Here is an 18,660-nt window from a genome sequence, read left to right on the forward strand (position 1 = left end):
AACCATGGATAACCGTTGACTTAATCAGACAGATCAGATTTAGAGATAAAATCAGCAAAAGAGTAAAAAGACAACCCTTTAATATAGAATTGAAACATTTTTACCATAATTTAAAGACAAATGTTAATACTAACTTAAAGCAAACAAAACGGAATTATTACCGATCAAAACTTAATGAAGCATCTAAGAATCCCAAGAAGCTATGGGGATTAATCAATGAACTGGCTGGCAGGGTGAATAAAAAAGAACCGTTTCCTATTGAAAAATTTGTTTCTAGCTCACAATCTCCGATTTCTTCATCATACAAAGGAGTAGCAGATGAGTTCAATGAATTCTTTTCTGGAGTAGGTAAATCACTCGCTGACGCAATTGATTATAGTGGGGACCCAGTTTTGAATGACTCTGACTACCGCCTTGATTGCGACTTTACGATTCAGCCAATCACTGAACTAGATCTCCGACGCTATGTCTTCAGTTTAAGGGGAGGGTCTGCTCCGGGCTATGATGGTGTATCGGCCGATGATGGTGTATAATTTTAATATTTTGGGGGAGCCACTTTTACATATAGTCAACTTGAGTATCACCACAGGATCCTTCCCAGAATGTCTTAAATTAGCCAAAGTATTTCCTCTATACAAATCAAATGACATCACAAATAAAACTAATTACCGACCAATCTCCTTGCTTAGTGTTTTTACTAAGGTGATTGAAAGAGTGGTGAAAGATCTATTAGTTACTTACTTACAAATCAATAACATACTCAGTGAGCGTCAGTACGGGTTTCGTCAGGACAAAAATATTTCAGATGCGTTGTTCGATATTAATAAAGAATTAAATTCTGCGATTTCAGAAAAAAATCATCCATTATTAATTTTTCTTGATTTAAAAAAAGCATTTGATTCTGTTGACCGTTAAAAATTATTGAGAAAAATGGAAGACATTGGTATTCACGGCAACTCACTTGCATGGTCCCAAAGCTACCTTTGTAACAGATCACAACTTGTTTCCATTAATGATATTACTAGTAATGTATTGCCAGTAGACTATGGTGTGGTCCAAGGCAGCAACCTTGGTCCAGTTTTATTCTTAATTTATATAAATAATATTTCCAGACTAAACATTTTTGGTCAAATCTTTTTATTTTCCGATGACAGCCTAATTTTCCTGCATGGAAAAACCTGGCCCGAAGTGTATGACAAAGCCACACACGATCTCATGATAATTAAGAAGTGGTTAAATCAAAATGTTCTTTCATTAAATGTTTCTAAGACAAAATTCATGCCTATTTCTATTAGCAAGAGTACAGACTTCAATTTAGCCAATTTAACAATCCACGAATGTGACAATTATCAAAGTAATTCTTGCAGATGTGAAAGTATAGAAAAGGTCAACTCTTATAAATATCTAGGTGTATTGTTTGATGAACGATTAAAATGGATAGATCATGTTAATTATGTTAGAAATAAAATTAGGAAATTAATTTTTGCTTTCAAACACATGAGAGAAGTTTTGACGGTTAAGGAATTAAAAATGGCTTACTTTGCTTTTGTTCAATCATTACTTTCGTTTGGTATTATAGCTTGGGGTGGCTGTTATAGGAGTACCTTGGAGCCATTAAATATATGCTCAAAAATCAATTTTAAAAATAGGATTTGGGAAATGCAAACGTTACCCGACTGACGCTTTATTTAAAGAAATAGGAGTCCTCTCTATTCGCCAGTTGTATGTAAAATCAATATTAATAAACATCAATGAAAAATTACAATAACATTTTTCAAAATATTTCACATTTATATAATACAAGATATTCTTCTAGAGTTGGAATCACCACAATTCAAGTGAATTATACTTTTTCTACGACTAATTCATACTATGTTTCACACTAAGTCTATCGTAACATATGTAACGTTTTTAAGGATTTCAAATTTTTTGAATGTGACTCTTTAAAGGTATTTAAATTCCGCGTCAATGATTTCCTATTCAGTTTAAATATTGACGAGGCCGATTCTATTATCACGGCGGACTACCGGCGCACCTGATCCGACCTTTGCACTGACTGACCTTGGCACGTTGTTATGACTGTCCGCAGTCGAATTACTACTCTCTACACCACTCATACTCAACAATCCACTCATCACTCTCCACTCTCCTCACTACCACCATTACACACGGAACTCACAACACACACACAAACACACACACAGTCTGTCTCTCTCTCTCTCTCTCCCCCCCCCCTCTCTCTCCTGGCCACCACGAAATCTAATGCGCAGACTCACCAGCGCTGTGTTCATGAAAATACGTTTACATACATCATTAATAATAACAACCCTTTTATTTTTAATTGCCATTCCACAAATTCAATAATTTACTTTTTTCTATTTGACAGCAACTTAGCAGACGCACAGGTAGCACTGCCTATGTGTGCTAGTTCCATTGTTTATTGTTGAATATTTTGGCTCATTAAAACTTGTATGTATTTTACTATTTTTAGTGTCATAAGTCTCTGTTAAGTATATTTGATTGTATAATCACTGTTTGTAGCCAATATTTTTTGGAATAAACTATATATTCATTCATTCATTCATTCATTCAATACAATTATAATCTATACTTATTTAATACGCGAGCAGGTTTTTTGTGACAATTACTCCTCTAAAACTACTGAACCGATTAACATGTTTTTAGTGTCATTGGAAAGAGCGTAACGTGAATTTGTGCAGGATACTTTCTTTTTGGGAAATAATTAGAGAGTGAGGCCCTGAAAATGGGGGGCCCTTTAAAGTTTCGTATTTCTCCAAAAGATTAACATGGGAAAGAAACATTGTTATGAAACTCCAGCTGTTGTCAGAAATTAAAAGTGAGAAGAACATATGTTAATTGTAAACAGTCAATGTATCTAGAAGATAAACATGGACAACCTAATGCGGCTGTAAGTGGGAAACATTTTTAGAAAACACTAAACACGAGATCAGCTTTTGAAAAATGATAAGATATTTATTTAAAAGAAATGTTGTTTACATTAACCTCCTATGAAATCGTGAGTATTTCCATTAGTAAAATAATCATTGAGTAGTTTGAATTGACTCTTTTAAACTCATCGATTAGTTATTACCATCAGTCATTTTCAAGAAACTCCTGTAATACTTTGCAATTGCTTGATCTCAAGCAACATGTACACTAGTATAATTAAAATAGATTTATCTGCTGAAAAATCTACATGATGAACCTATGAAAACCTATGATACAGTTGTCATTGTTATTTACAATACGCATTGATCAGTAAGTGTTATTTTGTCAATCAATGTAAATATCCTGTTTGGTTAACTAAGGATGTAATTGAATCTGTAAGTTAAGACAAGTATGCGAAAAACTCAAGCTTTCCAACTACCATAACTGCCTTATTAGAACTAAAATATCAGGAGTAAATATATAACATTTAGAACAGCGTATACTAACTATTTCATTTTTGTTGTGAGTTTTGATAACAAGTTTTGAGTTTTGAGTTTTTGTTGTTGATTGATTTTTGGGATAAAAATATGCCTATATGTTAATCGGGAATGTGAGCTATCATCATGCCAAATTTGAGCTCAATCCATCCAGTAATTAATGCGTGATTGAACTTCAAACACACAAACAAACAAACACACAAACTTTCACATTTATGATATTAGTAAGATATCAATTCTTTTTGATACCATGTCAAGTCCGAGAGACAAACATCTAGTTTTGTATTAGAGTCTTTTGTCAAGAACTACAGGAATGTAGAATATCACTTTCAGTAGTAGATATGGCTTGTTCGAGTGAGGAATGTGCTTTTGCACTCGAGATGCATTTTTTTCAAAAATCTGTCTATTGTTGCTGTGTAGCTAGCGTTGGCTGAGATCGTGTTATCGGGTGGCCTGTCGCAAAGCTGTTACAATTTGAAGGACTTCAGTGTGTGTGTGGTGGTGTATTGCGAAAAATATTTGGAGCTCAAAGAACCATCCGAACTCCTGAAAACATTGACCTTGTCAGAAGATCGATTCAGCAGTCAATAGGACTGGCAACAACGAATGCAGGCATGTGAAATCCTAATTGCGGGACTGCCACATGTTGCTCGGGCTTCGTTTAGTGACGAGACACTTCCATATTTCTGGAGCGGCAAATAAGTAGAATATGCTCTATTGGAGTGATGCTAAGCCTAGAGTAGTTCACGAGAAGACCCTATATGCCTTGAAGGACGCAATTCACCTTGAGGTTGGCCGCACAAATGCTTCACAGAGTTATCATCAACTCAAGAACCAGAATACAGCAGTGCATTTACGATTAGGGACACCACTCGATATGCTGTTTAAAACTAAGTCAAGTTATATAAAAAAATCTCCCAGGTGTAACCTTTTAATCCCAATATAAAGTTTGGTTCTAATATTTTTGGTTGTCTTTTAATGTACATTCAAAATGAGTTATACTTCCCTGTCCTACCCTGTATTTCTGGTTGTCCTATTATTTTACAGCGACTCAAAAACCATTGTTTCTCTGTAGTACATTATTATACTTTAGATCACTGGATTATTATATTTTAATATTTTAATTTAAGCCTCGACGGTCTACGAACACTTTATTAGTGATATAGTAACATTGTTGATTAACATATTGTTGTATAAGACGTAAGCCATTACTTTACCTTGTGTTTCTGTGATGTCTGTTCGCTATTTCCGAGTCTCAGCATCCTCTGAACTCTTGATGCGATGGGCCTTCTGTAACCACCTCAAATTTCAATAGTCATTTTTGTAACTAGTGGGCAGAGGAAGCTTGCACTCGTGCTACACATTATATTTTTCCTACAGTTACTATAAATCATATAAATAATTTAGTCTTTTGAACACTGTAAAATACGTTTTTAGGTTAGGCCAAATCTGTAAAAAAAAAGATACCAAGATGAATTAAAACACGTAAAGATTGTTATTTTACCACTCTTTCCTCAAAAAGTCGAGCAGTAAAAAAATTTGCATATCCTGTTCTTTGAAGTCTTTGTAGGAAGAGGCTCGATTCGTATTCAGCAATCGTTTTCCATATCTCTGTGGTCTAATTATCTCAACTAATCTTACTTATTTTTTTATAATCAATGACAAAATCATAGATTAAATAAAATAACTCCATATTTCTATAGAATATTTTTATATCTAAACAGAAGGTAGTTATAACAAATTATATTGCACTAAAACAAAATGAAGATTATGAAGATTGCTTTAAAAAATAATTTTGACATCTAGTAGTTTACTATGTATACTGAACTAGCAGTTACACGGCGCGCGTTGCTGCGCTTAACAACTATTATTTTAAATGGTTATTTGTTCTTTACGATGAATAATAAAAGTGCATACAAAAAGTATAAATATGATAATTTACTTAATTGCTAGTGGATAAACAATGTTTTTTTGTTTTGTTTTTTTCATTAGGTATATAAATATATAAGTTTTCAGGCGTACCTACCACCACGTGAGCACGCAACAGACAGCTGTCCGTGTGAAAAGCATGCATTTTACAAATTTAAACCGATGATAGTCAGGGATTGCCCTAGTGCCTTATAATGGTGATTGCGAAAGCAAGACACATAGGAAATTGTAGTTGCTTAAATTCAACGGGTAATTCGGATTAAATCATCAGTGTTCTTGGTATTAGGACTATTTCTCCTTTAAACTTACCACTGGTAATTTTTGATTCAATCAATTTTGGTGTCATTTTTTTAATCGTCAGTCTGGTAACGTTACACAGCTTCGGTGGATTCAAGTTTCGCATTCATATTATTAGGTTAATGACGAATTGAGAGGCATATGAATACCCGAGATAGCACGCACGATTATTATTCACTTACTAATTTATGTTAAGAAACTAATAAAATGTATTTTTTAGTAAAATATTAATAGCTTAGTATAAAATAAATAAATTTGCCAAGTTTGATCAAAGTATATTCATAAACAAGCAAACAAATAACATGGCAATTTTAAATTTACAATTTTTTGAATTTTCTCCGTTACCAATTTACAATTTTGATAAGGATGGCTACAGAAGGCAGCCATCCCAACTAAGAGTTTATTTATACATTTCTATATTCGGAGAAGCTAGAAGGGCTCCCCGCTTGTTACCTGACTTAGCCAAACATTATTTCTACTCATATCCTAAACAACTTATAGTCAAATAACTTATCCATAAGGTGACGTAGAAGGCCGGTCAAAAATGCTACTTCTTTCTTGGTCGAAGGATGGTCGAGCAAGGACGGGAGGACAAGACTGTAGGAAGGTGGGGATAGCGCGTTAACGCAGTAGCGGCAGGCAACGAGTTGGTCATGCAGCCCGGCTTCGCGAAATGCTTACACTATATAAAATATAGCGTGCCGCTATGCGTTACAAGATGCTGTGAACGTTTCACAAGTTCCATAAATCGAACCAGGGTCTTGGGATTTTAATAATAAAAGGTTAGAACCGTACGTTTTAATCCTGTCATTTGATGACACTGACTGTGTTACAAAAGAACAGACTATAACATTGAATAAAGAACAAAAATGTTGGGATCCAAAAAAAAAAAAAAACAATTTATAAGGAATCTACCAGAGGGGAAATATTTGGATGACATTTGCCTAATGTCACAAGCTTTGTATTATGTTGAATCAAAATTTAGATATGGAAAAAGAGCATTTAATTCGATAGAATACAATCCTGATTTGATTAGAACAGACCATATCCACCAGTAAACTATGTATTTAAAATAAAAGAAAATCCATTGGTTGGGGCTAATGGTAAAATCTTTACAGTCCAAGGAAGTAACCTTATGCTGCTTCATTAAAGAATAAGACAGGGTTGGTGGTTACAGATGTATATGTGGTTATGGATATATAAAGCTATATATATATACAGGGTGTCCCGTAACTCTCTGGACATATGTATATAGCGTTATTCCTTAGGTCAAGACAAACACATTTCACCATAGGAACATGGGTCTGTGGGGTCTAGTTTACCGACTGTCGGTATTTATGTGTTTTTTACAAAAAAAAACGAATAACTCCTAAACAGTTTGAGATACAGCTTTGATATTTTACAAAAATGTTTATCTTATTTAAGACCTTTTATCGTCAGAAATTATACTAAAACATCATTAACCGTTTCAAAATGGCGGCCATTTAAAATATTTGATGCCAAATTTCACGAAAACCGTTAACTTAACAAAAAAAGTGCAAGAGACAAAAAAGTTTGTTAATTTTATGTTGTTTTCAATGATACCTTACTTGTTAAGATTGGATAAATAATAACAGAGAAACTAGTTGTTTTCGTAATGTATGACCACCTTTTTCCATTTAAACAATGCTAAACAACGTAAAAGGAGTATTAGCATTGTTTAAATGGAGAAAAGTGGTCAGGCATTTGGAAAAGAAGGCATTTCTCTGTTATTATTTATTCAATCTTAACAAATAAGGTATCATTGGAAACTACATAAAATTTACAAACTTTTTTGTCAGTAGCACTTTTTTTTAAAAGTTAACGGTTTTCGTGAAATTTGGCATCAAATATTTCAAATGGCCGCCATTTTGAAACGGTTAATGATATTTTAGTATAATTTCTAACGATAAAAGGTCTTAATAAGATAAACATTTTTGCAAAATATCAAAGCTGTATCTCAAACAGTTTAGGAGTTATTAATGTTTTTGTAAAAAAACACATAAATACCAACAGTCGGTAAACTAGACACCACAGACCCATGTTCCTATGGTGAAATGTGTTTGTCTTGACCTAACGCTATATACGTATGTCCAGAGAGTTACGGGACACCCTGTATATAGATGGATAGAGATAGATAGATATAGATAGATATGATGTATAATGTACTTACAGTCTCAGTTTTCTTTCTGCAATCTATAAGTTGTGGCTCCGATCTTTGTAATATGTCGTAGTACTGAAACTTAATAGGCTTAGTGACATACTTGTACAGTCTAGAGACGCACCGAAGTGTCTTCTCACCAAACGTGTATATTATGGTGAACTCTAACTGCTCATATCCGTTTAAAGGAAAGTTTTTTTCCCTTTTCGGTTCGTCAATTATTGCTATGTGATCCTTATATTTGTCATTGTCGCAATCATCTTTATTCACATTCTTCACTCTTTCTATCAAGTATCCTTCTGGTGCGTATACAAACACTGTAGCTATGCTTATATCTTTTACGCATGTAACAACAAACAATGTTTTGTCTGTGAATGACTTTTGTTGACGCATTAAATCATCTTTCATATTATACTCTGGTTTGATCGTATAGTGTTGCAGAACACGTTGAAAGTCAATATTTTGTGGAGGAAAGAACTGGACTGAAACAAAAATATGTGGCTTTATTAAAAATAGTTACTGGCAGCATTATCTAACTGTGTTAGCTCTCATATTGGTAAGACAACCCAGAGAAACCGGTCTACCTAGTTAATAGACTTGGTCTTCAACAAGATTTCAAAACGAATTTAAAGTCTTTGAATTCTGTCTAAAATAAAGTGGGATCGTTTTCACCACCTCTGGGTACGCTTTTTTGTATCAAAGCCAAAGGTAATATTAAATTCTTATGGTAACACTTTTTTGAATGACAGGTTTTAAAGTTGTCTTTACCTCATGGGTTCATTCAATATGTGGACAAAGGGTAAAAACCAGCCTATATGAAGCTGTTAGAAGGACACGTCTGTCTTGATATCAGGGGAGACTACAATGAAAGAAATCACTTGTTCTAAATTTGTTGTCAATTTTGTCGACTTGAAATTACTGTCAATGAACAGTCCTTTAAATGTCACACTAGATCTAGAAGACTTGAACAATACTGACGTCATTGACAGGTACATTTGAAGTATTAGCTGAATCGGATGATTTCTGCCATATCAAAAGTTTAAAGTAAAGATTTCTGAGTATTTTTAAGATGCTCCAAACTCACACACACACACACACACACACACACACACACACACACACACACACACACACACACACACACACACCCACACACACACACACACCCACACACACACACACACACACACACACACATTATATATGCTTCGGGTTGTTACCCAAATGTCTTTAATAACCATGTAATAAAAGAATATCGATTAATAAATATTGGATTTACCGTGGCCTTGGACTTCATTCGTATTCGAAACCTGTCCAGAAGCCAAGCTCTGAAGAATCTGCAACAATACATGCCCATTTATCAAACCTTCAATTTTTGTGAACCCTGAGCAGCTGTGTAGGTAAATTATGTAAAAACATGTGACTCTATTATTTCCAAAATGGTCGAACATTTTGAAATTACAAAACTATGTATTTTATGGGGTTTTAACACGGTGTAACTCCTAAATGAGTAGCTTTAGAGACAAAATTTCTAGATTAAAAACGTTTTTAAATGGCATTTACTTTCTAAATAAATCATAAAATATAGGGTTTTCTATAAGAATATCTATGTTGGCGGCCATATTGCAAAAATGGCTTTATAATTGTGACGGCCTGGCATATTTGCCTCATTTTGTTGTAATTTGTTAACTTTGAGCTTAAGCTGATTGGCCTTACTCCCTAAACCTGGCCCGTTGGCTATCACCGAATATTTGCTAGGTTGATGTGTCAACTGTATTTAGCAATATTGAATTTTATTTAACTTCGCATAAGTCTCCAAGTGAACCTTAAAACTCATACTCCAATTCCTTTCATTACTTTGTAACCCTACAATAATCCTAACCAGACGTCGTGGCTTGGCCGGATGTGCTTTGGAATTCGGTTCAGTCTGGTCTAGGCAGCCGTGCTGATAAGACCTACGTTGCTCTGCTCGCTAGCGATAAGTTCCAAGTGGCGTTGCTCGACCACGTGCAGCGCTTGATTCGTTTAAACTGGTTTGTGTACCTTAAAAGTGTTAAACATTCTAATTAAACAATAATAATGCCAGCTACCTGTGGCGTGTGCGACCGTGATTTAAGCAGTGCTAAGACTACGGATGTGATTACTTGCAGTGGTAATTGTAAGAAACCGTTTCACGTTGAGTGTGTGAAAGATGACTTGGAGAAGAAAACTCGCGCAGCGAAGCTCTGGAGGTGTAAGGACTGTCGAGGGGATAGTACTGTGAGCTCGGGATCAACCACTCCAGTCACCAAGGAATTCATTCTTAAGGTTTTGGAGGGACTTAAAGCAGATGTGTTTAAGGAACTGAAAGTTTTTAAGACCGAGATGGAAGAAATAAGTAAGTCACTTAATTTTTTATCAGATAAGGTAGACTCGTCTAACAATCTTATAGAAGAGCTTAAACAGGAAATAAAGAATCTCAAAAAAGAGAACGAGCATCTGCGTGTGAGAAATTCATCTCTTAATTCATCTGTGACTGATCTACAAAGCAGGGTGAGGTCGCTCGAACAATACACAAGACGAAGCAACATTGAAATCAGTGGCATCCCAGCGTCTCCGAAAGAAGATGTTATCAAGCTGGTGAAAGACGTTGGAGCTGTGATCGGCGTGTCTGTAGAGGAGTCGCAGATCAACGCGGCACATCGTGTACCCAGCTTCCGCAGCGACCGGGCCCCTTCTCTTGTGGTGCAGTTCAACGCCAGGACCGTCAGAGACATTTGGCTACAGAAGTTTAGGGAGAACAGGGCATCAGCCACAGCGGATAAGGTAAACTCGGCCTTTCCTAAAACCAGTCTCTTTGTAAATGAACACCTCTCTCCAATAAATAAGTTATTTCTATCCAAACTAAAAAAGAAATGTCGCGACATCGGCTATGCTTTTGTCTGGTGTCGTGAGGGGAAATTCTTTGTTAGAAAAGCTAATGGTGAAAAGTGTATCAAGATTGAAAATGAAGCAGACATTGAAAAACTCAAGTAAAAAAGGCTTGTTTAAAACAAGTTTTGTTTTTCTTTATTTTCTCTCACATATTGTAATATGTTTGTATTATTTTTACCTAAAGTCATGAGTTGTTTTTGAAAAACATGTTTTATGGAGCTTAATAGTTTTAATTACTTTTCTTCCCTAAGTAGTAATTTTTTTGAGGTTACCAATGATGATAACAAAGAAATTTTCACCTTAATCTATTGTAATATTAGAAGTTTAAGAAAAAATTTCAATAACTTTTTAGTTGAACTGTCACAATTGCATAAATGTATTTCTTTTATTGTGCTAAGTGAGGTTTGGATAAACTCTGATGAGACAAATCTGTACAATAGTCCAAACTATAATATATTTTCTCAATGTAATGATTCGTACAGATCAGGTGGTGTAATTTGTTACGCATTGGATTCTATTTGTGTTACCGAGACAAAAGTTAGCAGTATGAGAACTGCTGATACCCTTTTAGTAGACGTTAAAATAAGCAAGTGTTACAAGTCAGGAGCCCCGCGCAACAATAGCCAGGCGCCGTCTCAAAAGGGTTGTTTGTTAAACGGGTTTCTTCGAACGCACGACTGATAGACAATAGACCCATGTCAACGGACTACCTCAATAGGGGCCCTAGAACCTTCTCAGTTCTACCCTGGTTTGTAAACAACGGATACTCGAACTCTCTACTCTAGAATGTTCTACGGCAAACTTATATAAGGGACCGTCTTCCAGCACACGGCAGTTGAGTTGAGTAGAGCCTTCCGAGAATCGTCGCGGCAAGTGTCCGTCGGTGTTAGTGACCAGTGCTAGTGCTAGTGGCAGTGACAGTGTAGTGACAGTGAGAGTAACAGTGTAGTGACTCTAGTGACAGTGTAGTGACAGTGTTGTAACAGAAGTGATAAATCCTGTAGAGGCTAGCTGTAAGTAGAAACATTGTAAATTAGAATAGGCTTTAGCTAGGTTTAGATAGGGTTAGTTAGGTGTTAGGTAATTCTAATATCTGTAAATATAGAATAATTAGTGTAAATAAATAGTTATTATAAAATCGCCAAGTTTTATTTGTAAAGAACCTGCTAAGCCCGCAACAATTGGTGTCAGAAAGCGGCATTATTTTGGCGAATTTATTTGTAAAAAAGAATTAAGGATTTTGTTAGATATTAGTAAGATTCAAGGTCTTTGTTACATATTAGTAATTTGTGTCGTAAATTTGTTTACAAAGGATAAAATCATTTATTGTAAAATTATTGTAATTGTTTGCATAAAAATGGCTTTCAAAGGTGTAAAACTTGATGAATTAAAAGTAGCTGATCTTAGGAGAGAATTAGAAGAACGAGATCTAGATACTAGTGGAACTAAATCAGCCCTTCAGGCACGCCTTAAACAAGCTTTAATTGATGCAGGTGAAGACCTAGATAACGTTTTATTTGAAACATCTGATTTCAATAAAATGCTTAAAAACTTAGAGTCAAAAATGTCTGAAAATACTAAAACACTAGAATCAAAAATGTCAGAAAATAACAAAAACTTAGAAGCTAGCATTGAGTCAAAGATGTCAGAAAATAACAAAAACTTAGAAACTAGCATTGAGACAAAAATGTCAAATGTAGAATCAAAAATGCTCAACAAATTAGGTGAATATTCTAGCAAAGTTGATAGTTTAGAAAGTAGGATAAATGAAATCGATGAGAAAGTTAACTGTATAGAAAAGAGTCTAGAAGATAGGTTAGTTGATAAGCTTAGGCAGGAGATGGCTGCATCGGGGAGCTTCACACCTTCGTCATTGGCTGGCACTGACGAACTTCGGCAGGATAACACCCCAGAAACGATCTCCAAGCCAGCGCCCACCATTGCTGCCGCTGTACCTCAGAACATCGTTCCTCATTTCGATGGTAAAACTCCCTGGGAGGACTACATGCTTCTCTTCGAGACAGCGGCTATGGTCCATGGGTGGACCGAGGAAACAAAGGCTTCGACGCTGTGTCTTGCACTACGGGGCGATGCATTAGCTGTTCTGCATGCTATGCCAATGGCGGAGCGAAAGAATTTCGCAGAATTAGTAAGAAGATTGGACATGCGCTTTGGACATCGACATATGGACCAGCTCTACCGATCACAGCTGCGGAACCGTATCCAGAAGCCCAGCGAGTCGCTCCAGGAGTTTGAAGCCGACATTGCTCGCCTGGTGAGAAACGCCTATCCATCGGTCACGGATGATGTCTACGAGAGTTTGGCGGTGGATAAATTCCTAGACGGTCTACGTGAACCTGAGACTCAACAGGCAGTGAAGCTCGCCAGACCAAAGACCCTGAGTGACGCACTGACACAGGCACTGGAGTTCGAGGCTGTGCGACAGTCGGTGAGGGACCAGGCTCGAGTCCGCGTGGCAGACGCAGAACCTACAACTCCACTGGACATCGAGGAGCTAGTAAAGAGAGTGCTGGAGGCACTAAAAACTCGTCGCCGGCAGATACGCTGTTGGAGCTGCGGACAGATGGGACATCCCCGGAGTAAATGTCCTTCGACCACATCAGAACCGACGCAGGAAAACTAAGGAGGGTTGATGGAAAGGGGCAACCGTCAGCCCGCGATTGGAAAGCCCCGAGGAAAAGTGGTAAAGTTGCTTCACTGGGAAGTCAGTCGAGCAGTTTCTACGTCGACGGAAAGGTGAACGGGCGTCTCCAAAGCTGTCTTCTGGACACCGGGGCGACTATGACCATCCTGAATCCAAACACTGTGTCGACGGAAGATATTTCACCAACATCATGGTCTCTACGTACAGCTACAGGTCAGCTGGCTCAGGTCTATGGGCAGACGGTTGCTACCTTCCACATCGGTGGCTGCGTGTTTCAACACTGCGCACTTGTTGCCGACATAGACGAGGACGTGATTTTGGGAACCGATATAATGGTGAAGTACGGACTGAAGTTGGACATGTCAAGAGGACTAGTGACTCTCGGAGATGAAGATGTCATACTACGACACGGAAAAGATATCTCTGCACGCGTCCTCCTTCTGGAAGACACAACGCTACCAGCACGCAGCCAAGTCATCGCCCGAACTATTGTCGAAGGAGATTGGACTAGTGGGCAAAGTGTTCTTCTGGAGCCAGGAAGTGACAGTGAATCCCAGCTTGGACGTGGTGTCTTTGTCGCCAGATCCTTATTTAACTTAGGACATGAAAATCCGGTGCAACTGATGAACTTGAATGGTTTTCCTGTTACGATAAAAAGAGGAGTAACGATCGGAACGTGCGTGGCTGTTAATTCGGTGGTACGTCAACTAAGATCATGCCCGCCATCTCCAAATGGATTACCGAAGGAGCTAGAAGATTTCGTGGAGAGCACCTGTCAGGAGCTGACGCATCAACAAAGTGCAAAAATAAAGGACTTTATTACTAGATGGCAAGATGTCTTTGAGTACGGAAGTGGCCCTAGAGGAAGGACGAATATAGTACAACACAAGATAGACACCGGAGATGCAAAACCCATACGTCAGGCCCCTAGACGACTCCCACTGGCAAAACGTGACGAAGCCGAGAGAATCATAAAGGAGATGGAAGCGGATGGTGTCATCGAGCCTTCTAGCAGCCCTTGGGTGTCACCTGTGGTACTAGTGAAAAAGAAAGACGGCTCAACAAGATTTTGCGTAGACTACCGCCTTCTCAACAATGTCACCAAGAAAGACAGCTACCCTCTACCCAGGATTGATGACACACTCGACACTCTGGGAGGATGTCAGATATTCTCAACCTTAGACCTCAGAAGTGGCTACTGGCAGGTCGGGCTCGCTCCTGAGGACAAGGAGAAGACAGCGTTCTCTATTGGGACAGGACTTTGGCAATTCACTGTGCTTCCTTTTGGACTTTGCAATGCCCCTGCTACTTTTGAAAGGCTCATGGAGAACGTCCTCAGGGGATTGTCATGGGAAACATGCCTGGTATACTTGGATGACATTATCGTCCTAGGCAAATCCTTCGAAGACCACCTGAAGAACCTGGAGAATGTCTTTATGCAACTGCGGATGGCTAATCTCAAGTTGAACCCCAAGAAGTGCAACTTGTTCCGCAAACAGGTTAATTACCTCGGCCATGTTGTATCAGACAAAGGAGTATCTGTGGATCCGGAGAAGATCAGAGCTATCACTGATTGGCCAATACCTCAGGATAAACACCAAGTTAGGAGCTTCCTTGGGCTGTGCGCTTACTACAGAAGATTTGTAAAAGGATTTGCTAATATTGCCAAACCACTAACTAAATTGACCGAAGACAAGAGAATCTTTGTTTGGGACAACGACTATGAGAAATTAACGACCTACTAATTAAACAGTTTAATGGATATATTCAAGCTTTTGCAGATGATATTGGCTTCTTTTATTCCCACAAAAACAGTGATATCCTAAAGACAATGATAGACAATGATTTGAATGTTTTACAAAATTGGTGTGTGAAAAATAAAATGCAAGTAAACGTTAGTAAAACCAAATATATTAATTTCGATTTTCGAGGTTTTGATTTTATTTCTCCAATTATCTATCACCAAGACACCTGTCAGGGCCCTCCTTGTAATTGCGAACAAATTGAAAAAGTTAATTCTTTTAAATATCTAGGACTAACTTTTGATTGTAAAATTACATGGGAAAAACATATTCATGGTCTGCATTCAAAAATTAAACAATCAATAAGGAAGTTTTACTTATTAAAAAACATTTGTGAAGAATCTTTATTAAAAAAATTATATCATGCATTAATAAATTCAAGATTACAATATGGGCTAATTTGTTGGGGTGGAACATTTAAAACTTTTATAAATAGATTAAGAACCACTCAGAATCATTTTTTGCGCATAATTCTAGGAAAACGGCGAAGAGAAAGTTCTTTTCCTCTTTATCAACAGATGAAAATAATGCCAATTCAAAATCTTTATAATTTTAAGGTTTTAAAATCTTTTTTCATGCAAAGTGGGAATAATGGAACTGAAGACCTTTACTACAACACGAGAAGAATAGATAAAATGATTGTTAAAACACCAAAGGTCAACAAAGAGATTTTTAAACATTCGTTTTTATTTCTAGGTCCTTTCATCTACAATCAATTACCAATTGAAATAAAAACATGCAATTCTATTAACCTATTTTCAAATAAAGTAAAAGATTGGTTATTTAATATTGAGGATACTTGGCGTCTCAGGAGTATTTTGCAATAGGCTATTTGAATTTTCTCATTGTGTATTGTATAGAAGTATGTTATTTTAAGTAATATTATTAGCGATATTCTATTTTTGTTAAAAAGATACTTTTATTTTTGTTACATAACAAGTTAAAGTTAAGTTTTTAATATTTAAGAAAATGAAATCGTCACAGGCAGCGGCGACCTTGTAATCAGTTAAGTGGAAGACTGGACTCACTGATAAGTTACTGATAAGTTTCTTTGTACACTGGCCACATGTACTGGATAAAGTGGCCAGTTAATTTCCAAGCCAGTTTTGTATCCATTGTGTGTTTTTATTGGAGGAAATAAATTCATTATTTCATTATTTCATGTGCTAACTTTGCATGTACGTGTGTCGCGATAAGCAATGTTACACTTCTAGACTCAGTTCCTCGCTTCAATTAGTTTTATTAATGACCATTGTAATCGTTTGGCTGCAGCACCTGTCAAGCAACTGTCCACGCGTTGAATTATGGGCTGAGCGCTCAGCGTGCGCTGATTGGCTGACAATGGTCATTAGACCACGCTGAGGCTCTCGCTCGGACGACCCGATGCTAAAGCAATTAGATCGCGCCGGAATGCAGCGGACGACGGTATAGTCCGCCGCGCGCGGTCTCACGCCCTTTCTTTTATCCTTACTCTTTTCTTTTAAGCCCGTGTACGTTTTTGAATTCATTATTGTAATTCGTTTATTCTGTCAGTCGCGGTTTGCTTTGTAAATTGTAATGTGTTATTTTTAATCGATGAAATTGTTAAAGATTAATTTTTTTTAAGTAATAAAGTGTTAGCTGATCCCTATTTGCTTGTTTTAATATTCGTTCTTCCTGCTCCCAACCGCTAAGAAGACTACAAGAGAGGCTGCTGTGACATAATGACTAAATTACTTTTTCAACTTTACCAAAGTCTTTTAAATAAAAATCCAAGGCAGTTTACAATTTAAATTTTTTTTGATATCTCTCATAACTTTTGAATAAAACAGCTGGCACACTTATATCAATCACCCTGTATTTTTTAATACCTTGTAACCCCAAAATCTTACAGCAAAATAACAACCAGCTTTTTCTGCTGGTAATATGGGTTCTCTCAAAGGCGTCTCTTGCCCTACTATATCGTCAATTCGAAAAATGACGTGTTTTACATTTAGGTGCATAATAAATGCACATAATTACACAGTTGGTCGAATAAAGTATAGTACAAAAAACATCTTTCCTTCGAAAAATATACAGAATAGGATGAACGTGCACTGATCTCTTCATTCTTCTTATATTCTTCAGCATCAGAGCAACTGACAACATGTACTCCCTGATTGATGGCGTCTTTACAACTAGAAAACTAAACTCCGCCGAACAGACGTATTAGAACGGTCGCTGGCTACGTTACTAGCGACCGTGTCAACCACTGGTGACGTGGCTAGTGACCGTATTAGTCGCTGGCGACGTGGCTAGTGACCTTATTAGTCGCTGGTGACGTGGCTGGTGACCGTATTAGTCGCTGGTGACGTGGCTAGTGACCGTATTAGTCGCTGGTGACGTGGCTAGTGACCTTATTAGTCGCTGGTGACGTGGCTGGTGACCGTTTAGTCACTGGTGACGTGGCAACCAACCGTGTCAATCACAGGCGACATGGCTAGCGACCGTATTAGTCGCTGGTGACGTGGCTAGTGACCTTATTAGTCGCTGGTGACGTGGCTGGTGACCGTTTAGTCACTGGTGACGTGGCAACCAACCGTGTCAATCACAGGCGACATGGCTAGCGACCGTATTAGTCGCTGGTGACGTGGCTAGCGACCGTATTAGTCGCTGGTGACGTGGCAACCAACCGTGTCAATCACAGGCGACATGGCTAGCGACCGTATTAGTCGCTGGTGACGTGGCTAGTGACCGTATTAGTCGCTGGTGACGTGGCTAGTGACCGTATTAGTCGCTGGTGACGTGGCTAGTGACCGTATTAGTCGCTGGTGACGTGGCAACCAACCGTGTCAATCACAGGCGACATGGCTAGCGACCGTATTAGTCGCTGGTGACGTGGCTAGTGACCGTATTAGTCGCTGGTGACGTGGCTAGTGACCGTATTAGTCGCTGGTGACGTGGCTAGTGACCGTATTAGTCGCTGGTGACGTGGCTAGTGACCTTATTAGTCGCTGGTGACGTGGCTGGTGACCGTTTAGTCACTGGTGACGTGGCAACCAACCGTGTCAATCACAGGCGACATGGCTAGCGACCGTATTAGTCGCTGGTGACGTGGCTAGCGACCGTATTAGTCGCTGGTGACGTGGCAACCAACCGTGTCAATCACAGGCGACATGGCTAGCGACCGTATTAGTCGCTGGTGACGTGGCTAGTGACCGTATTAGTCGCTGGTGACGTGGCTAGTGACCGTATTAGTCGCTGGTGACGTGGCAACCAACCGTGTCAATCACAGGCGACATGGCTAGCGACCGTATTAGTCGCTGGTGACGTGGCTAGTGACCGTATTAGTCGCTGGTGACGTGGCTAGTGACCGTATTAGTCGCTGGTGACGTGGCTGGTGACGTGGCTGGTGACCGTATTAGTCGCTGGTGACGTGGCTAGTTACCGTATTAGTCGCTGGTGACGTGG

Source organism: Macrosteles quadrilineatus, unplaced genomic scaffold (assembly GCF_028750875.1).
Source record: "Macrosteles quadrilineatus isolate MER2022 unplaced genomic scaffold, UCM_ALF_1.0 Scaffold_27__1_contigs__length_1626561, whole genome shotgun sequence".
Lineage (NCBI taxonomy): Eukaryota > Metazoa > Arthropoda > Insecta > Hemiptera > Cicadellidae > Macrosteles > Macrosteles quadrilineatus.